A 25,249-nucleotide genomic window follows, 5' to 3' on the forward strand; every position below is an offset into this window, starting at 1 on the left:
ATGGATGGAATCAAGGTTATAAGGGACTGCAGCCAAAAAACAATTACCTTTTAGGGCTACAATTTTATTGTTATTGTTAGTTTTTATTACTTATCTTTGTATTCAGACCCTCTCCTATTCATCTTCCAGTCTCTCATCCAAACCACTCCCTGGTTGCTAAGGGAACTTGGACCCTAGCAACCAAATAGCTGCTGAAACTCCAAACTGGAGAGCTCCGTAATTGAAAATGAAAACTTCAAATAAAAAATGAAGACTAATTGCAAATTGTCTCACAATATTATTCTCTACATCATACTCAAAGGATGACGACCCCTTTAACAGGGAATCAGGGGATGGGCAATGCTTAGAAGATGCCTTATAAGAGCCAGGAAATATGGCCGCTCCCCATAAAATTTAGAACATCCATGGTGCAAAAATGTCACATTTTAATTCCAGTTTAATTGAAATTACATAGATGGATAAGGGCTCATGTAAAACCACTGGGCAAAGTTGCTGTAACCCATGGCAACCAATCAAATGTTTGCTTTTATTGTTCTACCTGCAGCTGGCTGCAAAAACGTGTCACTGATTGGTTGCTATGGGATATTGCCCAGGTGCAAATTTGCCCACTGGTTATAGATAATACCCTAACAATAAATATACACTATATATAGTGTAAAGTACCATGTTTAAAGGGAGAATAATCCAGCGTCTGCAAGAACAATATTAAAAATATAAGAATCGACTGGGGCAATAAATGTGCAATTCCACAAAAATGTAAAATAGGACCAAATAACAACCACTCCATCACTGAGTCAGCCTGAATCTTTCTCTTTAGAAGTCAATTTTTTATGAAATCTACTTTTTTTTGGAAAAAAAAACCGAAATATGCCAAAGCATTACTCTGGGGTATTACACTGGTATCTGGGGTATTACACTGGTATCTGGGGTATTACACTGGTATCTGGGGTATTACACAGCTATCTGGGGTATTACACATGTATCTGGGGTATGACACTGGTATCTGGGATATTACACAGGTATCTGGGGTATTACACAGGTATCTGGGGTATTACACTGGTATCTGGGGTATTACACAGCTATCTGGGGTATTACACATGTATCTGGGGTATGACACTGGTATCTGGGATATTACACAGGTATCTGGGGTATTACACTGGTATCTGGGGTATTACACTGGTATCTGGGATATTACACAGGTATCTGGGGTATTACACTGGTATCTGGGGTATTACACAGGTATCTGGGGTATTACACTGGTATCTGGGGTATTACAATGGTATCTGAGGTATAACAATGGTATCTGGGGTATTACACTGGTATCTGGGGTATTACACTGGTATCTGGGGTATTACACTGGTATCTGGGGTATAACACTGGTATCTGGGGGTATTACACTGGTATCTGGGGTATAACACTGGTATCTGGGGTATTACACTGGTATCTGGGGTATTACACTGGTATCTGGGGTATTACACTGGTATCTGGGGTATTACACTGGTATCTGGGGTATTACACTGGTATCTGGGGTATTACACTGGTATCTGGGGTATTATACTGGTATCTGGGGTATTACACTGGCATCTGGGGTATTACACAGGTATAAAAAAATATTGGGGTGGGGGGGTCTCCTGTTGACCCACACAAGTAACTGGAAAAGCTCCCCTATCTCTACTGATTATATCCCTAGCACTTATATCCAATCTGAGCTTCCCCAGGTCCGGCTGAGGAGAGATAATAGCAGGAAGAATCCCGTCAAGATCTAATAATTTCTAATTAATGTGTGCATCATTTCACAATCTGCTTTCATTGGCCACCAGAGGTACCGAGCGCCTGCGTTCTACCGACTGCAACAGCTCTCTTATACTGAAACCTCCTTTACTAAGAGCATTCCTATCCCTACATGGGGCGAAATGGGATGGCACCCTGTTTGTTTATGGTCCAAATACCTTCGTTTTGTGATTTACCTAACCCCCCCTTCACTGCTACTATAGGCACCATCTCTCCCTACTATACCTGCTATCCCACAGCCCCAGTCCCTTCCCAGAGGCTATTATCCCCCCACTGCTACTATAGGCACCATCTCTCCCTACTATACCTGCTATCCCACAGCCACAGTCCCTCCCCAGAGGCTATTATCCCCCCACTGCTACTATAGGCACCATCTCTCCCTACTATACCTGCTATCCCACAGCCCCAGTCCCTTCCCAGAGGCTATTATCCCCCACTGCTACTATAGGCACCATCTCTCCCTACTATACCTGCTATCCCACAGCCCCAGTCCCTTCCCAGAGGCTATTATCCCCCCACTGCTACTATAGGCACCATCTCTCCCTACTATACCTGCTATCCCACAGCCACAGTCCCTTCCCAGAGGCTATTATCCCCCCACTGCTACTATAGGCACCATCTCTCCCTACTATACCTGCTATCCCACAGCCCCAGTCCCTTCCCAGAGGCTATTATCCCCCCACTGCTACTATAGGCACCATCTCTCCCTACTATGCCTGCTATCCCACAGCCCCAGTCCCTTCCCAGAGGCTATTATCCCCCCACTGCTACTATAGGCACCATCTCTCCCTACTATACCTGCTATCCCACAGCCCCAGTCCCTTCCCAGAGGCTATTATCCCACTGCTACTATAGGCACCATCTCTCCCTACTATACCTGCTATCCCACAGCCCCAGTCCCTTCCCAGAGGCTATTATCCCCCACTGCTACTATAGGCACCATCTCTCCCTACTATACCTGCTATCCCACAGCCCCAGTCCCTTTCCAGAGGCTATTATCCCCCCACTGCTACTATAGGCACCATCTCTCCCTACTATACCTGCTATCCCACAGCCCCAGTCCCTTCCCAGAGGCTATTATCCCCCCACTGCTACTATAGGCACCATCTCTCCCTACTATACCTGCTATCCCACAGCCCCAGTCCCTTCCCAGAGGCTATTATCCCCCCACTGCTACTATAGGCACCATCTCTCCCTACTATACCTGCTATCCCACAGCCCCAGTCCCTTCCCAGAGGCTATTATCCCCCCACTGCTACTATAGGCACCATCTCTCCCTACTACACCTGCTATCCCAGAGCCACAGAGCCTACAGTTCTTTTACCATGTCCATTGTTGATGCCCCTGCTTGGAAAAATAGCTGAGCCATTAAGTTGCTATACTGCTCCTTGTAATAACTGCTTTGTGTTAATTAGACCTGATTCTTCTAACTGATGTTTAATGACACAATAAGAAATACAAGGCTTTCTTTCCCTACCTCATTCTTTTTTTAAATGGTGGTGTCTGTCATTTAAAGGGTAACAGGCTCTCCTCCTCCTTGCTAAAAACACATCTTCCTCCCCACCTCTCTGCAGATGAATGATAAAATGAACAGGAGGCAGGAGAGTCTCAGAGGCTCAGCAGAGCAGACGAATGCGTGCAAGTTCAGTTATCATTAACAGAGAGACTGAGCAAATTGGTAAAATCCTTTGCTACCAAGAGGCAGGAATGGTTAGTCCTTGTTTTGCCTTAATAGCACAGAAACATAGTATTGGAAAGCAATGGCTGGGAGATTTATCCAGTGAGTGTTAAGAGGTTTATCCTGAAAATCCTCATTTATACCAAATGGGTATATAATTAGGGCTGTCTTCGGAAGAATGGAAATAGGAGGCAGGTAGCTGGAGAAAAGCAGATTTCTGAAGTCTAGTAATGTACCATTAATTCTGTTTTTTGTTGTGTTAACACAGAGTGTAGTAATGACCAGAACAGACCATGGCTAGGAGGGACTGTGGCTGTGGGATAGCAGGTATAGTAGGGAGAGATGGTGCCTATAGTAGCAGTGGGGGGATAATAGCCTCTGGGAAGGGACTGGGGCTGTGGGATAGCAGGTATAGTAGGGAGAGATGGTGCCTATAGTAGCAGTGGGGGGATAATAGCCTCTGGGAAGGGACTGGGGCTGTGGGATAGCAGGTATAGTAGGGAGAGATGGTGCCTATAGTAGCAGTGGGGGGATACTAGCCTCTGGGAAGGGACTGGGGCTGTGGGATAGCAGGTATAGTAGGGAGAGATGGTGCCTATAGTAGCAGTGGGGGGATAATAGCCTCTGGGAAGGGACTGGGGCTGTGGGATAGCAGGTATAGTAGGGAGAGATGGTGCCTATAGTAGCTGTGGGGGGATAATAGCCTCTGGGAAGGGACTATGGCTGTGGGATAGCAGGTATAGTAGGGAGAGATGGTGCCTATAGTAGCAGTGGGGGGATAATAGCCTCTGGGAAGGGACTGGGGCTGTGGGATAGCAGGTATAGTAGGGAGAGATGGTGCCTATAGTAGCAGTGGGGGGATAATAGCCTCTGGGAAGGGACTGGGACTGTGGGATAGCAGGTATAGTAGGGAGAGATGGTGCCTATAGTAGCAGTGGGGGGATAATAGCCTCTGGGAAGGGACTGGGGCTGTGGGATAGCAGGTATAGTAGGGAGAGATGGTGCCTATAGTAGCAGTGGGGGAGATAATAGCCTCTGGGAAGGGACTGGGGCTGTGGGATAGCAGGTATAGTAGGGAGAGATGGTGCCTATAGTAGCAGTGGGGGGATAATAGCCTCTGGGAAGGGACTGGGGCTGTGGGATAGCAGGTATAGTAGGGAGAGATGGTGCCTATAGTAGCAGTGGGGGGATAATAGCCTCTGGGAAGGGACTGGGGCTGTGGGATAGCAGGTATAGTAGGGAGAGATGGTGCCTATAGTAGCAGTGGGGGGATAATAGCCTCTGGGAATGGACTGGGGCTGTGGGATAGCAGGTATAGTAGGGAGAGATGGTGCCTATAGTAGCAGTGGGGGGATAATAGCCTCTGGGAATGGACTGGGGCTGTGGGATAGCAGGTATAGTAGGGAGAGATGGTGCCTATAGTAGCAGTGGGGGGATAATAGCCTCTGGGGAGGGACTGGGGCTGTGGGATAGCAGATATAGTAGGGAGAGATGGTGCCTATAGTAGCAGTGGGATAATAGCCTCTGGGAAGGGACTGGGGCTGTGGGATAGCAGGTATAGTAGGGAGAGATGGTGCCTATAGTAGCAGTGGGATAATAGCCTCTGGGAAGGGACTGTGGCTGTGGGATAGCAGGTATAGTAGGGAGAGATGGTGCCTATAGTAGCAGTGGGGGGATAATAGCCTCTGGGAAGGGACTGGGGCTGTGGGATAGCAGGTATAGTAGGGAGAGATGGTGCCTATAGTAGCAGTGGGGGGATAATAGCCTCTGGGAAGGGACTGTGGCTGTGGGATAGCAGGTATAGTAGGGAGAGATGGTGCCTATAGTAGCAGTGGGATAGTAGCCTCTGGGAAGGGACTGTGGCTGTGGGATAGCAGGTATAGTAGGGAGAGATGGTGCCTATAGTAGCAGTGGGGGGATAATAGCCTCTGGGAAGGGACTGTGGCTGTGGGATAGCAGGTATAGTAGGGAGAGATGGTGCCTATAGTAGCAGTGGGATAGTAGCCTCTGGGAAGGGACTGTGGCTGTGGGATAGCAGGTATAGTAGGGAGAGATGGTGCCTATAGTAGCAGTGGGGGATAATAGCCTCTGGGAAGGGACTGGGGCTGTGGGATAGCAGGTATAGTAGGGAGAGATGGTGCCTATAGTAGCAGTGGGGGGATAATAGCCTCTGGGAAGGGACTGGGGCTGTGGGATAGCAGGTATAGTAGGGAGAGATGGTGCCTATAGTAGCAGTGGGGGGATAATAGCTTCTGGGAAGGGACTGGGGCTGTGGGATAGCAGGTATAGTAGGGAGAGATGGTGCCTATAGTAGCAGTGGGGACAATGGCCTTTGGGAAGGGACTGTGGTTATGGGGCAGTACGTATATCTGAACAATAAGGCAATGTTAAGGCTACTAGTTTCCTAACAAGGGGTCCTTTAGTTGAAGGTGGTGTTGTGAGAGCCCACTCAGATTGTATGTAGGTGCACCCAGAATGCACAGAGAAACCATATAAATATATATATAGATATCATGACGCACTGTTATTTCAGTTTGAGGTCAGGTAGAAGTAAAGTATCTAGAAGAGGAGAAATCAAATCCCTTTAGTGATGAAAAAACACTGCGTGACCCTAAGGGTGAAGACACACAGAGCTACTAGTAGCAGCTACTTGTCATGGCTACTAAAACAGACAATGCTGATCATTTACTGATAACTGTCTCTACGTGTGTTTTAGCAGAGGCAATTCTCAGTATTGTCTATGGCAGGGGATTTTCTGGCTTTTAGCACCCGTGAAAAAGTAGCTGCTACTAGTTGCTCTGTGTGTCTTCACCCTAAATTGGGACATGGCAGGCAGCTCCAATTACCTGCCTTTAACCCTTTGGCTGCCAAAGCCCTTTGTAATGCGTCTTGCCACTAAAGCATGGGGGGGGGGGGGTTAAAGTTTAGGCGGGAAATGTAAATGATGCGGAGTTGGCACTGTGACAGCTGGCACGGAATAAAATAAATGGCATGGCAGAGAAGCAGTTAAATTATCTCTGGATGCAAATGTTTATTTCACTTATGGCCACACTGAGTGCGTTCCTGGTCTCCTCTGGGCGCTGGGGGGGGCTGCAGCTCAGGGACGTGCAACCTGTGGCCCCACCGGCTGCCGTTGATGCATATGCTGCCACAATAGCCTTGAGCCAATACAGACCATAATAACCTTTATCTTGTTACATAATCACTCAATGCCAAGGACTACCTGCAACACTGCCGCCCTAAAGCCTTGGCACGGGGAGACTGAAAAAGATTGCAAGCTCCTCCTCCTCCTCCCAGTATTAACCCGTGCAGCCCTGGGGATTGTAAACTTTGATGTACTGCAGAGATAAGTCTTAAAGGGACAGGCAACACTTGGCCTTTAGGGGCCACCGACACCCCCCGCCTGTAGCAGCGGAGGGACCACTCTGCAGAGCAGAGAACTGGGGCGGCACTAAGTACCTGCTGCGCTCAATAAATGAAAGGTCAGTTCTAATTATCGAAGCAATGCGCACATTAACGTTGGCATTATTCACAGCAGCGCAGAACGCGCTTTTAAGCCAATGTTATTATTGAATTATTTACATCTAATACAAGTGGGGTCCGCTGGGTCTGCGTGCCCACTCTGTTCAAAACATCTCCCCATCACCCCAGGGGGTTCCCAAATCTTTCCGGGGGGGGCAATAACAATAATATAACAATAATAATAACAATATTATATGTACCTCTGTCCTTGCAGTGGTTTAACAGGGTGTTAGACCCCAAAAGGAGCCTTGAACCCCTAAAAGTCCAACATCGAGACCATCAGCACCCCGCTATCCTCCTGTTTTATTCCTGCCATTGCTCAGTTTAGCCAAATCTATGTATCTAGGTAATGTATGCAGAAAGGGGTCGGCTGTAGCAGGGGTGCTGCGGAATCACGTCAGGGCAGGTTGGGCGAGAAGTAAACATTCACGCACAGGGAGACAGCACCCTGGCGGAAACTCATTGGGTGCTGGGGAGAGGCTTTAATAATGAAAAGCTACAATGGGGCCATGATTTTAATTGGACATAGTGGGAAAGTCACTTGGATTAATTGTTTTCAGCAGATACGGCGTCCAGCGGCGCATACACTTATCACGGTGCATTTCAATCCATTACCACCTCTGCCGGGAAACCGTTTTGTCCCCCCCGGTCCACTACCCTTTCTGTCGGAATGTACCAGTACCCGCGCCAGTTGTGAAATGAAATAATGGAGCTTAACAGCGACTGCAGGATATATGAGAACTTTATAGCCCCCCCTCCTCCCTTTGAATTGGGGTGCCCCCAGCTGCTACATATCCATCCTCCGGCACCGTAGGGGGTTTCATAGGGAGATCTTGTTACTGTAGCAGGGTGGGTATAAATCACAAGCAGAACATGTCAAGGTGCCTCCGGAGCATTAGGCACAATCTCAGCACCGGTGGGGCTTCCAGATTGTTTCACCCCTCTGTTTCTGTAGCAACGGGCTCCTAACCAAAAAGGCTCCCTCCGTGCTCCCTGTGACTGACCCTTTCCTTGCCAGAGTAACGCCGGGCATGTAATAACTGCAGCACCCCACTGGGAAAGGGCTGCCCAGGTAGGCATGGATGATGTTTTCCTTCCACTGCTCTGGGTGTTTGAAGGGTTAATTGCTCCATATAACAAGAGTTACTACAGAACTGTATAGAAGGGTTATATAAATTAACTCTATCAGCTACCTGTAATTTCCTATGCAACTAATTATTCCCTAGCCAGGACTGAAATTAAACCCCTGTAACCCGTGTATTTAGCTATGCTGAGTTGCTAGATACTTTTAAGGGAACAATTCTTATTTTTTTATGATTTCCCTTTTACAGTGACCCCTTATCCAAATAAGCCGGATCCCAAGCATTCCAGATACCAGATCCCATACCCGTAGGGTCTGAAAACAACACAATGCCAAAGTCATCATAACAGTAAAAGTTTACTGTTCCATGAACATCTCTACCTATCTATCTATCTATCTATCTATCTTATATCTATCTATCTATCTATCCATCTATCTATCTCTCAATCTATCTATCTATCTATCTATCTATCTATCTATCTATCTATCTATCTATCATATATCTACCTATCCATCTATCTATCTATCTATCTATCATATATCTACCTATCTATCTATCTATCTATCATATATCTATCTATCTATCTCTCTCCATCTCTCTGTCCATCGCTCTATCTATCTCTCTATCTATCTTTATGCCCATCTCTCTTTCCATATCTATCTATCATCTATCTATCTATCTATCTATCTATCTATCTATCTATCTATCTATCTATCTATCTATCTATTTAGTCTGTCTATCTATCTAGTCTGTCTGTCTATCCATCCATATTTCTCAATCACCATCCCTCTAATGTTCTCTCTCTTCCTCTATCTGTCCATTTCCCTATTCATCTCTGTAATCTGTCCTCTATCTCTCTACCCATCTCTCTATCCATCCATCACTCTATACATCTATTTGTCTCTCTGTCCATCTATTTATCCCTCTATCCTTACATCCATCTCTGTTCTTTCACCCATCTGTCTATCTCTATCCTTCTCTATAGCTATCCATCCATCTATTCATCTCTCTGTCCATGCATCTATCTATCTATCTATCTATCTATCTATCTATCATCTATATATCTATCTATCTATCTATCTATCTATCTATCTATCTATCTATCGATCTGTCTATCTATCTGTCTATCTATCCCTCTATCTATCTGTTGCAGAAAAAGGACAGCCCATTACTGATATGGGGATATATTCTACAGGTACAATGATTCATTTCCAGATTCTTTGTGTGTTCTGCTCCAGATGCCAGTCAGTACTATTAATGGCAGCAACTCCGTCCCATAGAAAGTCAGCGGCACCTGGACAGAGCCCAGGAGAGGAGCCCCAGTCAGGTAGGCAGAATAGTGCGTATCCGACAGTCGCAGAGACGCCAGTTCAGCCAGGGGGACCAAACCCCATCACCCCGTTACCCCATGGGAAGAATAGATGCTAATAACCAACCTGATTGGGGCTTTCAGCTCAAGTAGGGTTAAAAAATCAAACTGATTTCAGTTAACCCTGTGTATACTTGGCAATCACAGCTCCATTCAAGGCTAAGAATAGTGAAATCAGTGTAACCCACTGACCATGCAAGAAAACATGAACTCCATACGCCGGAGTGCAGTACAGAACATTTAGCATCACAAAGGTACCTGAAAGGTTCTCCCGGCGGCTCTCCCCTTCTTTCCTTCTCCAGCACGGCGACCTGGTCTTGTCCTTACAAAGGGGTTAAAAGTGATATATGGTCCGACTCCTATGTACGTATATATATATATATATTTTTTTTTATCCTTCTCAGCAACCCTTCAAAGCTCCTCAGCGGCGATTATTCACAAACCACTGGGGATAAGAGGTAATTAGGAACGGCCGCTGTAGCATCCAGCCTGAAAATGTAGAGGCAGAGAGAGAGAAGGAGGGGGTGTGGGAGCAGACGGCAGAGTAGGGGAGGGGGGTCATTGACAGTGTCTATTGAGACATCAGGTCGGGGGCTTGAATGTGCTGAGATGCTGCTGGCACTGCATCCTTTGTTGGGGGAATAGGTGGCGTGCCCCCTCTCCTGTGCGATATGTTTGTGCGAGGGTGTGTGTGTGTGTGTGGTTGCCTGTCTGTGCCAGGAATAGCAATCAAGAGGCAAGCAGAGCGTTGAAATGCCAGCGTAAAGGGTCAGGGAGAGATGGAGAGCTCTGCTCTTGGCTTGCTATCCTCTGGAGAGGCTACGAGAGAGACAGAGGAGGCAGCAGCGCTTGTGCTCTGCTGCACTTCCACTCTCCCCTGCTCCATCAATAAAACATCCCCAAATTCTCTCCGTCATTAACTCTTCCAAGGTCACCCACAGGCTGGAGCAGAGGTGGCAGCAGGGCAGGGAGGCAGCCACGGCTCCGCGCCACCGAGACGCTCCGAGGATTTCGTTCCTCTAATGGCAATTAAAACCCGTCCATTATGTTTCTGGGTCACATCCAGAGCGGAGCAAATGGTTCACTCCAAATCTGGGTCTGTGGCGAACGGTGAGGCAGAAACGGTTCTGCAAAGTGGAAACGATCATGTATCCCAAATAGGGTCAGTCATTCGCAAGGATTCAGGCTGGTGGGCCAACTTGGGACATTCCTACTAGTGTGGGTGAGGATTGGTCTGGGTTTCTGGGGGTTACAAATGGAGTTGGGGGGGTTGTTGATCTATATCTGTAAGTTGGTTATGGTCAGTTGGTGTACAAAGAGCTCACAACTCCCTAGCGATTAGTGACAAACAGGGAACATGGGTCAGACTAATTGAAGCAGGGTCTGGACCCCTTAGATAGATATTTTTGGAGGTCCACCATGAAGCTCAGTCAGGGTGCTAAATGGGCTAAATGTTAATTTTCTCTCCTAGATATAATTAGGAAAGGAAGTCCTGGCCAAATATGAGAACTCAAAGGAAGTCTGAACCCAAAACAATGGAAAACCACTGCTCTAGACCAGTGGCTGCAAAACTGTGAGGCTGCTCTTCTTGGGGGGGGGGGGGGGGGGGGGAGCTTGTAGTAGTGCCAGGGGGAACTAAGCCTGAAACCAGGTTAAATGGCCATTTGCTCCCCTATATACTCCTGAAAGCTCAACCTGAAGGTCAGTTAGGTTGAGATTTGGGGTGAATATGCATATGCTGTCCTAGATATCTATGACCGATACACTGATATTTCCTATATCTGCACTTATTTCATGAGCTTAAGGGGACCCTGAACAAAGGTTGGACCTTTAATGGCAACCAAACTGGAGCTTCAATTGGGGCTTGAACTAAAAAAGTCCAACAACCATTGACTCATGGGATTGAATATCTGCATCTGGAGTAAAGGCGTATCCTAACATTGGGGGTAAGGACCTTCTGGTCCTTATTGGTCCATCTCACCCTCAAGGCCTGCTAACCCAATGTCCCACCTATAATCCAAAGGGTCTACCTGGACCATTAGGAACAACACAAAGAAAGATATACCCATCACAATCAGAACTACACAAATCATTAAAAATGGTCCAGTTTGTGACACTAGAGGAAGAAGGGGATCATGTACCCCCACCATCTGAAACTAGTAGGGTAATTAGAGGTCATTACCAGGGGCTTTCCACTTCTGAAGATCACAAAACAACGTACTGGAAAGCACAAACGACGTGGCTGATGACATCACAAGCGAAAGATAATATCTCATCAATATCACAGCGCTGTGGCGTCACTGCTGAAGGGTAACAGATCGTTTTACAGTAAGAAAGTACCAATATCACTCATTTATTCTCTGTAGGACCATGAAGCTGAGAGGATAATGATGGCACACACACCCTTGCTTGAGGGGTTGCCAACATTACTGTGACAGCGCCAGCGCCGACCCCTATCCTGGCACACTCAAGCGGTTAAATGAAGAAGAAAACAGCAACACAGCTTGAGTGCTTTCCATGCAGTGGGTGTTCAGACAAGTCACTCAGCTGTCACGGTCTGTCTATAAACATGGCGCTTGGTGTCAAATGTGGCCCACCCAAAACCCTCCCTCCATTTATTTCCCGGCCAATCTATATACAATGTGTATTATGTGATATTTACAAGGAGGAAACAGCAGAGAGGGTCTATAATATAACATAGGGAGAGCGATACCATCTAAAAGTGGGGGGTCTCTTATTGGTTTAAATCTAGTTAGTGAGCACTAGAAGCGACCGCATTAGGGAAACCGAGAGCCATGGCCGTGCCCTGTTACAAAATGGAACCGCCGTGTCTGCTGCCCAAAGAAGCTGAGAGCTCATCCTTCTCAGGGGAAATTCATAAAGCTTGCCCAGTTATTGAGCTACAAGGCACTACAGAGCTGTCTGACACTGTGAGATTAGTAAGTGCCAAACTCCCAGCCGGTCGGAGACAGCCCTCACCCCCCCCCCCAAGCACTGACACAATCAAGCTGGCCAGGGGTCTGTGGTGCCCGCTCTGCTGTCTGGGTGCCGTTATTTGCTCCACTAAGGATTGCAGGATCAGCGCTGACACAGGGCCCTGGATTGATTTTCATTCAGTGTGTGGGTTTGGGAGGGGTGTGCAGCACGTCTGCCAGCTCCAAGCCAAATCTGTCTGCACAACAGATGGAGCCCCATCATTTCTCACACATGACCTGTGATGACAGAACTGGCCTTCTCCGTAATGCCACAGGGGAGCTGTGACAGGCGTGCATTAAGCCCCATCTATGCCATGGGAAGCTTTCTGTGAATCACTTTGTATAGGGGGCTGTTCCTGCTGAATTGTGCTTAGTACAAGGGTATACCTATGCTGCCATAGTTTTATGGTATCTCTCTGTACAGGCTATGAGCAAACTTAGGGGGCTGTTCCTGCTGAATTGTGCTTAGTACAGGGGAATCCCTATGCTGCCATAGTTTTATGGTATCTCTCTGTACAGGCTATGCGCATTAGACATTTTAACAGCTATTTGAATCTCCCACCCAGTCTCCAGTGGAGATGAAGCTGGAGCAGGACACTGCCTCTAGGCCGGGGCCTTTGTGGCCTTCCTACAAATCTGGGCCTGGCAACACCCCACTATAGCGTCTGCCAAACAGGATAATTACAGGAGGTAATGCCGAAGGCTGTGGCCAGTCAGGCTCAAACAGTGGCAACCTAGGCTTTTGGCAGAGAGCCCAGAATACTCATCCCCTGCACTTAGATACAATTGTAATTAATAAGCTAAACAGGTCTCTTGGGGGAACTGCGACTTGAAGCTTAAAGGGCAATTTCACCTTCATTAACGAAACTGTAATAACACATAAAACAAAAGCCCCAGAAATGTGTTCAAACTTCACATAACCCACCACATTTTGTAATATGGGAGTGACATTTAGGGGGAAGGGGCATTTCTTTTTGTCCCTCTTTGTATTTTGCAACTGTAGGGAGGAAAGTTGTCCCCCCCAGGGCCCCGTATCACCTGACAGACGGGAGACGTTGCTACCTGAACCCCCCGGCAACGCCTGTCAGCCCTAAGACCAGCCTGAAATCCAATGCCCGGCCCAAAACAGGCAAATAACACTCAAACCCCAGGTATCCATAGTTTATTATCATGATTACACGTATTTATAATATTCTGCAGCATTGCACACAAAACAAGGGGGGCCCTGCCCCAAAAAGCTTAGTTTAAGGAATAAATATATATATATTGTATGTATTCACTCAGACTCTCCCACATCCAGAAGCAGCCCCAATGTGGGAGCCGTTGCTCATAACTGAAACGTTCCATTGTCATGATTAATGCAGTTGCGCCTCTCCCTGCCTTTCCCAGCTCAGTAATATCTTTATGTGAATTAGAGCCCAAAGCTGCACTGCATATTTAAAGGCAGCTCGAGTAGAGAGTGGAATTAAAGTGGGGCCCCTGGGGTCCATGCTTGTGCCTGCACTCACTGACACTGCACACAGTCTATTGTCTACAATAACCCCCCCCACCCCCCCGGCCCATTCCCTGGCCAGAACTTCCTCTCATTAGCTCTTCCCTTCTGTGTGCCGCTTTTTATTAATGTTCAACCTCATGATTTACATGGGCAATTCCCTGCTTAAAGGGACCCTACCATAGAGTCCTGCATCGTCGGGTACCTGCAGGTACCAACAGAATTGGGTTTCAGGCAGAAAGTCCCTATCTATCTGACCCTGTAGGCAGTCCCCAGGTAATCCACCTTGGTACCCGGCTAAGTGTTCCGTCCCACCCTCCCCTGTGGATACCGCAAGCTTTTTTTTCCCCTTACCCAATTGATTTGGCACCGGAGTGATGTCATTTCCAATATATGGTGACATCACTTGCGGTTTCGTGGATCCTGGGTCAAAGGCAAGTTACCTATTTGCAGTCAGGGTCAGGTAGCAGGTCTGGGTGGGGGGGCATATTGGGTGGGAGGTGTGGGTTGGGTTGCAGATCAGCAGGTCCAGGTTGGGCACAGGTCTGCCCAACTGGATCCATGCAACACCAGCGTTGGACTGGGTCGCTGGGGCACCGGGAAAAAACCCGGTGTCCCAAACCTGAACCCCCCAGGGCGCTCCCACAATCCGCCGGTCTCCCTTCCCCCGACACGCCGCAGGTGAGGGGGGGTGTGAAGGCGGCGGGGGCCATTGGGGGGTGCAGGGGCCCCTGAGGCAGAAGCCCCGGTGGGCCCTCACCCCCCCCAGTCCGACCCTGTGCAGGACCCTCGTTCAGTAAAGTAATGGGACTAATTAACCAGAATGCTTGGGACCTGGGGTGTTCCAGATAAGGGGTCTTTCCATAATTTCAAATCATTTAAATGGCGGGGGCCATTGGGGGGTGCATGGGCCCCTGAGGCAGAAGCCCCGGGGGCCCTGAACCCCCCAGTCCGACCCTGGGCAGGACCCTCGTTCAGTAAAGTAATGGGACTAATTAACCAGAATGCTTGGGACCTGGGGTGTTCCAGATAAGGGGTCTTTCTATAATTCCAAATCATTTAAACAATAAAGCAGTAGATCACCTTCAAATTAACTTCTATTATGCTATAGAATGAGCAAGGAGCTTTTCAATTGGTTATTTAAAAATTGTTTTAAAATAGTTTTTTTATTATTTGCCCTCTTATTCTAACTCTTTCCAGCTTTTAAATGGGGGTCACTGACCCCATAAACAAAAAAAGAAACAATTACTCTATGAGCTTACAATTTTATTGTTGTTACTTTTCATTACTTCTCTTTCTATTCAAACCTATTCCTATTCATATGCCAGTGTCTTACTTATACAACTGCTTGGTTGCTGGCAATTTGGACCATAGCAACCAGATAGCTCCTAAAATTTTAAACTAGAGAGCTGCTGAACAAAAAGCTAAATAATTTAAAAAACACATAATAAAAAATGAAGAGCAAATGCATTTTTTTAGAATATCACTTTCTACATCAAACTAATAGTTAATTTAAAGATGAACAACCCTTAACCCTAGATTTTTTTTTGCCTCCAATAAGGATAATTACTGGGGAATACCTATGCAATGAAAGTTGTATTGTATCTATCTTACAGCACTGCGACAGGGACTTATTCACTAGAATAAAAAGCCCAATTGATTGTCCTTTGGTTAAATGTAAGGTTTACCTCTCCTTTCATACAGAACCTATTTTAATATCTTGAACAGTTTCAAGTCATCTGCAAAACACCAACAAACGGCACTGGCTGCACATTGCAAGGCAATTAATAAATAGATTAACAAGAAGGACACCAAGGTCATAATTTCATCTACAAAGAGTGATCAACCGGAAACGTTTCATTAATGATGCCTCTCTGCTGTCTGCCCCTCCCACATCATTGTACCCAAGCGCAACCGCTCTCCTACACTTATTAGCTAATGCTGGAGTAACCATTACACTACCCAGGGAGCTTATAAATAGCAGCGGGGACTATGCCATTACAGATTTTTTATATTACCCCAATGCTACTATAGGCACCATCTCTCCCTACTATACCTGCTATCCCACAGCCCCAGTCCCTTCCCAGAGGCTATTATCCCCCCACTGCTACTATAGGCACCATCTCTCCCTACTATACCTGCTATCCCACAGCCCCAGTCCCTTCCCAGAGGCTATTATCCCCCCACTGCTACTATAGGCACCATCTCTCCCTACTATACCTGCTATCCCACAGCCCCAGTCCCTTCCCAGAGGCTATTATCCCCCCACTGCTACTATAGGCACCATCTGTCCCTACTATACCTGCTATCTCACAGCCAAAGTCCCTTCCCAGAGGCTATTATCCCCCCACTGCTACTATAGGCACCATCTCTCCCTACTATACCTGCTATCCCACAGCCCCAGTCCCTTCCCAGAGGCTATTATCCCCCCACTGCTACTATAGGCACCATCTCTCCCTACTATACCTGCTATCCCACAGCCACAGTCCCTCCCCAGAGGCTATAATCCCCCCACTGCTACTATAGGCACCATCTCTCCCTACTATACCTGCTATCCCACAGCCCCAGTCCCTTCCCAGAGGCTATTATCCCCCCACTGCTACTATAGGCACCATCTCTCCCTACTATACCTGCTATCCCACAGCCCCAGTCCCTTCCCAGAGGCTATTATCCCCCCACTGCTACTATAGGCACCATCTCTCCCTACTATACCTGCTATCCCACAGCCCAGTCCCTTCCCAGAGGCTATTATCCCCCCACTGCTACTATAGGCACCATCTCTCCCTACTATACCTGCTATCCCACAGCCCCAGTCCCTTCCCAGAGGCTATTATCCCCCCACTGCTACTATAGGCACCATCTCTCCCTACTATACCTGCTATCCCACAGCCCCAGTCCCTTCCCAGAGGCTATTATCCCACTGCTACTATAGGCACCATCTCTCCCTACTATACCTGCTATCCCACAGCCCCAGTCCCTTCCCAGAGGCTATTATCCCCCCACTGCTACTATAGGCACCATCTCTCCCTACTATACCTGCTATCCCACAGCCCCAGTCCCTTCCCAGAGGCTATTATCCCACTGCTACTATAGGCACCATCTCTCCCTACTATACCTGCTATCCCACAGCCACAGTCCCTCCCCAGAGGCTATTATCCCCACCATAGGTGCTACTAATTTATTAAACATTAGTTAAAAATAGCCCTGGTGATTTTAATTGCAATCATTTCAGGCCTCCTTTACTCCATAGAATAATCAGAGATGTCACAATGGCTATTTTTATTGCGCGACTGGTGAACATTAGGAAGCCACAAAGATAGAATTGTGAAACAACTTCACACAACAAGAAGACACAACTATCCTTGTGACAATCCTATAGCCGTCACCATCTGTATACATGTCACAGCGACAGGATTAAGCCTCATGATTGGTTGTGAAAACGACTCCAGCGCCGCTAATTAATTCTGCAGCTGCGAGGGCAATATTATCCCTCATTGCATTGCCGCAACGCTAAGATAGATGTTGGTATATAGCTGCACCCCCCCAAACATATGCCACAATGCAGCACCGACTCCCAATATTAGGATTTATAGAGTATAAGTAGAGTATTGACGCTGGCATTTTGCAAGGGATATGGGAATGTTTGTTTGCAGGCAGGGGATAAGTGAAGCACTGCTGCATGGGAAGCTTAAATTGAACTGCACGGGGGAGGCTGAAATTCCATGCAGTCAAATGTCCAAACGCGATGAATACAGTAGGCATTTTTAACATTACAATATTTAGGTGTTTTGGTTGTATTTGGCCATAAACCTCCTGTTGGTATCAAAAAGCCTGCCCGTATGATATAATAATTATCATGTATTTATATAGCACCAACATATTCTGCAATGCTGTACAATGAAAGGGTTTATACGTAAAAGATAACCCCTCAGTGATTTCTAATATCCTTATCATTTACAGTAGGGGGTACATTATCCCTTATAATACATGAGTGATACTCAGAGTTCCCTGTATAACTCAGCCTGCAGCCTTGTGCCTTTATATGGGCACAGAACCCCTCAGTGACTGCTAATATCCTTATCATTTACAGTAGGGGGTACATTATCCCTTATAATACATGAGTGATACTCAGAGTTCCCTGTATAACTCAGCCTGCAGCCTTGTGCCTTTATATGGGCACAGAACCCCTCAGTGACTGCTAATATCCTTATCATTTACAGTAGGGGGTACATTATCCCTTATAATACATGAGTGATACTCAGAGTTCCCTGTATAACTCAGCCTGCAGCCTTGTGCCTTTATATGGGCACAGAACCCCTCAGTGACTGCTAATATCCTTATCATTTACAGTAGGGGGTACATTATCCCTTATAATACATGAGTGATACTCAGAGTTCCCTGTATAACTCAGCCTGCAGCCTTGTGCCTTTATATGGGCAAAGAACCCCTCAGTGACTTCTAATATCCTTATCATTTACAGTAGGGGGTACATTATCCCTTATAATACATGAGTGATACTCAGAGTTCCCTGTATAACTCAGCCTGCAGCCTTGTGCCTTTATATGGGCACAGAACCCCTCAGTGACTGCTAATATCCTTACCATTTTCAGTAGGGGGTACGATACCCCTTATAATACAGTGATACTTAGAATATCACATAAAAAGACACTGGAATTCTGTGTTATCGGTATTTGCTTGGGATGTTGCTGATGGCCTCTATAGGCAGAAGAATGAAGAAGAATACACTGAACAGCAGATGACAAATGGGCCGGTACTTGGGTTGGATACAAGTGATGAATGTCTTGTCCTCGGGGCAGCCATTATTGAGTTGTTCTAAGCCCTCTTGTTCAAAATGGCCCTAATAAGCAATACTTAGTGCTCTCTGGTAGCTTTCACGGGTCCCTAAAGGGACACAGATTCATGGAAGAGAAGGTGCTTCTTGCCCTTTAGAAAGCACAGGTAAGCATACTAGGGGTACGATGTGCAATATTGCTCTCTAGTAACGATAATTAGAGATAATCGGACCCTACAATAACATTTCTGGTGCCACAGGCTTCCCTTGAGATGAAGAATGGAGGTTTCATTGTAAAGAGGGAAAAGGTGTAATTCTCCCCCAGGTGTAACCATTTTGGTACAATGGATGGTTTTAATAAAGGCGCTGGACACCTTTTCAGCAAGCGAGATAACAACCAGCCTATTGCTGTTGGAACAAGATAGATCCAAGGGCAGGTCCAATCGCCAGGAAGGGTTTTCCCCCCTTCTGGGGCAGTTTCAGGTGGTCTCTTTTCTCCTTTCTCTATCCAGATGAACTAAAATCAGGTGGGATTTATTTTGAGTATGGAGAAGGGAAGCCTGTAAAGGTGGCTATACCCTGGCCATTGCTCTACTGCTGTGGTCTCTGGACCTAGTTTGCTCAAGCCCCCCTTAGCCCATAGTCCCCCTTAGCCCATAGTCCCCCTTAGCCCATAGCCCCCCTAAGCCCAACGCTCCCCTTAGCCCAACGTCCCCCTTACCCCAACGTCCCCCTTAGCCCAACGTCCCCCTTAGCCCATAGCCCCCCTTAGCCCAACGTCCCCCTTAGCCCAACGTCCCCCTTAGCCCATAGCCCCCCTTAGCCCAACGTCCCCCTTAGCTCAACATCCCCCTTAGCCCATAGCCCCCTTAGCCCAACGCCCCCCTTAGCCCAACGTCCCCCTTAGCCCATAGCCCCCCTTAGCCCAACGTCCCCCTTAGCCCATAGCCCCCCTTAGCCCAATGTCCCCCTTAGCCCATAGCCCCCCTTAGCCCAACGTCCCCCTTGGCCATGCCAAGGTACCAAACATATAAGAACACTGCTCTACCAGCCTCTGGGGCATAGTCCCAAGAATATGTAGTACATGCAGCATTGGACTGGATACCTGGGTCCCTGGCCACCCAAAGGGGAGTCTAGCTCCAGAGGGGCCCATAAGGTCTGCAGCCCACTGGGGTTTTTCCCGTGGGTCAGTCCAATACTGAAGACATCCAATAAGGGTTCATGCATAATCTTGTTCTAACTGACCTTCAAGGTGGGCTTCCAGTAGTATATATAGTGGAAACAGGTATTCCCTCACTGACCTTCAGCCTAGGTTTTGAGCCCCCTATGGGGTCCAGCCCCACAGTTTGGAAACCACTGATCTATAATCTGTTTAAACCCCCCCTCCCTGGGATGTGGGGGTTGCACTCAGGCCCACACCCCCTCAACGCAGAAATTGCTTTTTGGGCTGCAATTTGGAGGATTTCTGCCTGATTTTCCAAATGTTGACAGTATGGAAGAACTTAGCCAAAGTGCCTTTCCAAACCTGGGCACTTATGGGCAGCTTAAGGCAAGGGGGGGGTCTAGCAAGAGGGTAAACCTGAACCCCTAGTATTGAGCAAGCACAGAACGGGGGACCCCTTCCTGCAATAAGGCAAAGTAACATCTGTAATGGCGGCATGGCACTCCGTGGTTGTTTAGCAAGGTGAATAAGATTATGTGTATATCTTCTGCATCATAATATGACACCGCGGAGGAATAAAAATGGAAGTATTGCGTTGGGATGACCCGACGTATTGATCTGAGACACAAGTTAATAGAGCGAAGGCGGGCATCGAGCGTCGGGCCGCGGCGCACTGTCACCACTGATGAGGGATTAAGGCAGGGAACGGGGGAGCTCACTAGACCTCTCTTTATCCCTCCTGCACCATTGGCACCCCCAGAACAGGAGCCGAGTGTATGACAGGCACCAGGAGAGGAAATGTCAGCCAGCTTAGGAGTCGTTAGCCCAGGGGAGGCACTGATGGAATGGGAGATGTGGAGCACCCATACCGCAGCAGAAAGGGAATAGGTGGGGGGAGATAATAACACAGTACAGAGCTGCTACAGACGGCAGGTACAGAGCCAAAGGCAACAGCAAATTTCTTATTCTCTCCTGGCAGAAACCTTCTGTGTAAGACAAGTGTGAGATTTAACCCCCAGTTTGATTGTATGGAACTAAATGGGGCATCCATAAAGAAGGGCCAGTGAGTGACTGGGCTACTCAGTGTGGCTCTGTGACTAGCTCTGGTTAGTCTTCAGGTCCAGCTGCTCCTAACTGTGGGTCTGGCCCCAGGGGAAGATAGGACAGGCATGGAGCAGGGGGGCCCCTGGGGAAGATAGGACAGGCATGGAGCTGGGAGGCCCCTGGGGAAGATAGGACAGGCATGGAGCTGGGAGGCCCCTGGGAGGATAGGACAGGCATGGAGCTGGGAGGCCCCTGGGGAAGATAGGACAGGCATGGAGCTGGGAGGCCCCTGGGGAAGATAGGACAGGCATGGAGCAGGGAGGCCCCTGGGAGGATAGGACAGGCATGGAGCTGGGAGGCCCCTGGGGAAGATAGGACAGGCATGGAGCAGGGAGGCCCCTGGGAGGATAGGACAGGCATGGAGCTGGGAGGCCCCTGGGGAAGATAGGACAGGCATGGAGCAGGGAGGCCCCTGGGAGGATAGGACAGACATGGAGCTGGGAGGCCCCTGGGAAAGATAGGACAGGCATGGAGCAGGGAGGCCCCTGGGAGGATAGGACAGGCATGGAGCAGGGAGGCCCCTGGGAGGATAGGACAGGCATGGAGCAGGGAGGCCCCTGGGAGGATAGGACAGGCATGGAGCTGGGAGGCCCCTGGGAGGATAGGACAGACATGGAGCTGGGAGGCCCCTGGGAGGATAGGACAGGCATGGAGCAGGGAGGCCCCTGGGAGGATAGGACAGGCATGGAGCTGGGAGGCCCCTGGGAGGATAGGACAGACATGGAGCAGGGAGGCCCCTGGGAGGATAGGACAGGCATGGAGCAGGGAGGCCCCTGGGAGGATAGGACAGGCATGGAGCAGGGAGGCCCCTGGGAGGATAGGACAGGCATGGAGCTGGGAGGCCCCTGGGAGGATAGGACAGGCATGGAGCAGGGAGGCCCCTGGGAGGATAGGACAGGCATGGAGCTGGGAGGCCCCTGGGAGGATAGGACAGGCATGGAGCAGGGAGGCCCCTGGGAGGATAGGACAGGCATGGAGCTGGGAGGCCCCTGGGAGGATAGGACAGACATGGAGCTGGGAGGCCCCTGGGAGGATAGGACAGGCATGGAGCAGGGAGGCCCCTGGGAGGATAGGACAGGCATGGAGCTGGGAGGCCCCTGGGAGGATAGGACAGGCATGGAGCAGGGAGGCCCCTGGGAGGATAGGACAGACATGGAGCTGGGAGGACCCTGGGAGGATAGGACAGGCATGGAGCAGGGAGGCCCCTGGGAGGATAGGACAGGCATGGAGCAGGGAGGCCCCTGGGAGGATAGGACAGACATGGAGCTGGGAGGCCCCTGGGAAAGATAGGACAGGCATGGAGCTGGGAGGCCCCTGGGAGGATAGGACAGGCATGGAGCAGGGTGGTCCCTGGGAGGATAGGACAGGCATGGAGCTGGGAGGCCCCTGGGAGGATAGGACAGGCATGGAGCAGGGAGGCCCCTGGGAGGATAGGACAGACATGGAGCTGGGAGGCCCCTGGGAAAGATAGGACAGGCATGGAGCTGGGAGGCCCCTGGGAGGATAGGACAGGCATGGAGCAGGGAGGCCCCTGGGAGGATAGGACAGGCATGGAGCAGGGGGGCCCCTGGGAGGACAAGATAGGACAGGCATGGAGCAGGGAGGCCCCTGGGAGGATAGGACAGGCATGGAGCAGGGAGGCCCCTGGGAGGATAGGACAGGCATGGAGCAGGGAGGCCCCTGGGAGGATAGGACAGGCATGGAGCTGGGAGGCCCCTGGGAGGATAGGACAGACATGGAGCTGGGAGGCCCCTGGGAGGATAGGACAGGCATGGAGCAGGGAGGCCCCTGGGAGCATAGGACAGGCATGGAGCAGGGAGGCCCCTGGGAGGATAGGACAGGCATGGAGCTGGGAGGCCCCTGGGAGGATAGGACAGGCATGGAGCAGGGAGGCCCCTGGGAGGATAGGACAGGCATGGAGCTGGGAGGCCCCTGGGAGGATAGGACAGGCATGGAGCAGGGAGGCCCCTGGGAGGATAGGACAGGCATGGAGCTGGGAGGCCCCTGGGAGGATAGGACAGACATGGAGCTGGGAGGCCCCTGGGAGGATAGGACAGGCATGGAGCAGGGAGGCCCCTGGGAGGATAGGACAGGCATGGAGCTGGGAGGCCCCTGGGAGGATAGGACAGGCATGGAGCAGGGAGGCCCCTGGGAGGATAGGACAGACATGGAGCTGGGAGGACCCTGGGAGGATAGGACAGGCATGGAGCAGGGAGGCCCCTGGGAGGATAGGACAGGCATGGAGCAGGGAGGCCCCTGGGAGGATAGGACAGACATGGAGCTGGGAGGCCCCTGGGAAAGATAGGACAGGCATGGAGCTGGGAGGCCCCTGGGAGGATAGGACAGGCATGGAGCAGGGTGGTCCCTGGGAGGATAGGACAGGCATGGAGCTGGGAGGCCCCTGGGAGGATAGGACAGGCATGGAGCAGGGAGGCCCCTGGGAGGATAGGACAGACATGGAGCTGGGAGGCCCCTGGGAAAGATAGGACAGGCATGGAGCTGGGAGGCCCCTGGGAGGATAGGACAGGCATGGAGCAGGGGGGCCCCTGGGAGGACAAGATAGGACAGGCATGGAGCAGGGAGGCCCCTGGGAGGATAGGACAGGCATGGAGCAGGGGGGCCCCTGGGAGGATAGGACAGACATGGAGCAGGGGGGCCCCTGGGAGGATAGGACAGGCATGGAGCAGGGGGGGCCCTTGGAGAATAGGGCAGGCATGGAGCAGGGAGGCCCAGTCTTATGGCCAGTTAGGGTGAGAACTGGGAGAAATGGCCATATGCTCTCCTAGATATACAGTATCTCAAAGCCCAGTATGAAGTTGTTGTGAATATGTATTTGTCGTTATTGGCTATGGCTGAATGACTGACACAGCAGCCCCTACATGTATCACATACACTATGCTCTTGTAGTATGGATTCTTAATGAAGAACTGAAGCCATAAACAATATGATATATGCTGTATATCTGTTACTGAGCAGCCCTGAAATTCAAAAGCCCTGTAACAGTAATGTCCAGCTCTTTAAATTGGTCCACGGCAGCTCTTCATCTTGGATCTTATTAGGTTATCCTTTCTGAGAGTCAGTGGCCCTGCACATGCTCAGTATGTTCTGGGCTTCTGGTAAGAAGCTAAGCCTAGGGGTTGTTGGAAATCATAAGAAATTGAAGTGCTACAGGGCTAAATCTTTATCCATTCTGAAGCAGATTCGCTACTGTAACCGCCCAAGGGCACCACTGCCCGCTGGGATTCCCTTGGTACACCTGTGGGACAGTCCAACACTGCTTTAAGCAACAGGGCAGGACCCACAGGGGGGGTATTATATTTCCTTAATGGGGACAATAATGTTTGTCCTTATAGGAGGCTGACTGGTTATGGGGAACAGAATTGTAACCCCTCCTGATCTCAAGAAGGGTTAATTCCGCACATAGGACACCAGCAAAACTTCCCCTTCACTGTAACCTGGCGACGAATCATCGCTTTCTCCCCGACCAATTACAAAATTGTTTTAATTTCTAATTTTGGCCCTTCTGACGCACATTCCCAGGCAGGCGAGGTTATTGCCTTCCCACACCTTAGATTACAAGAAGCATTCGAGAATTCCCAGGCTGCTGTCAGTCTGCTGGCAAAGGGCACAGCGTGAGCACTCTCTTTCCCTGCAGCACTGCTGCCTGGCTCTCTGCTGCTGGCTTTAAGCCCCTGGGGCCTTTTGGGGCCACACTCAGCTAAAGGAACAGAAAGAAACTCTGTGTATAAGGGTCTGGCACTGTGCAACACTGTGTATAAGGGTCTGGCACTGTGCAACACTGTGTATAAGGGGCTGGCACTGTGCAACACTGTGTATAAGGGGCTGGCACTGTGCAACACTGTGTATAAGGGGCTGGCACTGTGCAACACTGTGTATAAGGGGCTGGCACTGTGCAACACTGTGTATAAGGGGCTGGCACTGTGCAACACTGTGTATAAGGGGCTGGCACTGTGCAACACTGTGTATAAGGGGCTGGCACTGTGCAACACTGTGTATAAGGGGCTGGCACTGTGCAACACTGTGTATAAGGGGCTGGCACTGTGCAACACTGTGTATAAGGGGCTGGCACTGTGCAACACTGTGTATAAGGGGCTGGCACTGTGCAACACTGTGTATAAGGGGCTGGCACTGTGCAACACTGTGTATAAGGGGCTGGCACTGTGCAACACTGTGTATAAGGGGCTGGCACTGTGCAACACTGTGTATAAGGGAATGGTACTGTGCAACACTGTGTATAAGGGGCTGGTACTGTGCAACACTG

The 25,249-nt window shown here is 49.5% G+C and overlaps 1 protein-coding gene across 2 annotated transcripts in view; it reads right to left on the bottom strand.

Annotated features, from left to right (window-relative positions):
* The window catches only part of rai1 (retinoic acid induced 1), a 119,537-nt gene that overhangs the window by 61,695 nt on the left and 32,593 nt on the right, over positions 1-25,249 (bottom strand). Inside the window, exon 1 of one of the 2 annotated variants that reach the window (XM_004918073.4) lies at positions 9,701-10,123. The exons of the other annotated variant lie outside the window; for it this stretch is intronic. The gene's annotated coding sequence lies outside the window, so the exon portion shown is untranslated. Of the gene's footprint in view, positions 1-9,700; positions 10,124-25,249 lie in introns of those variants that run through there. 2 annotated transcript variants of the gene reach the window in all.

The sequence above is a fragment of the Xenopus tropicalis genome, chromosome 9 (genome assembly GCF_000004195.4).
Source record: "Xenopus tropicalis strain Nigerian chromosome 9, UCB_Xtro_10.0, whole genome shotgun sequence".
Classification (NCBI taxonomy): Eukaryota; Metazoa; Chordata; class Amphibia; order Anura; family Pipidae; genus Xenopus; species Xenopus tropicalis.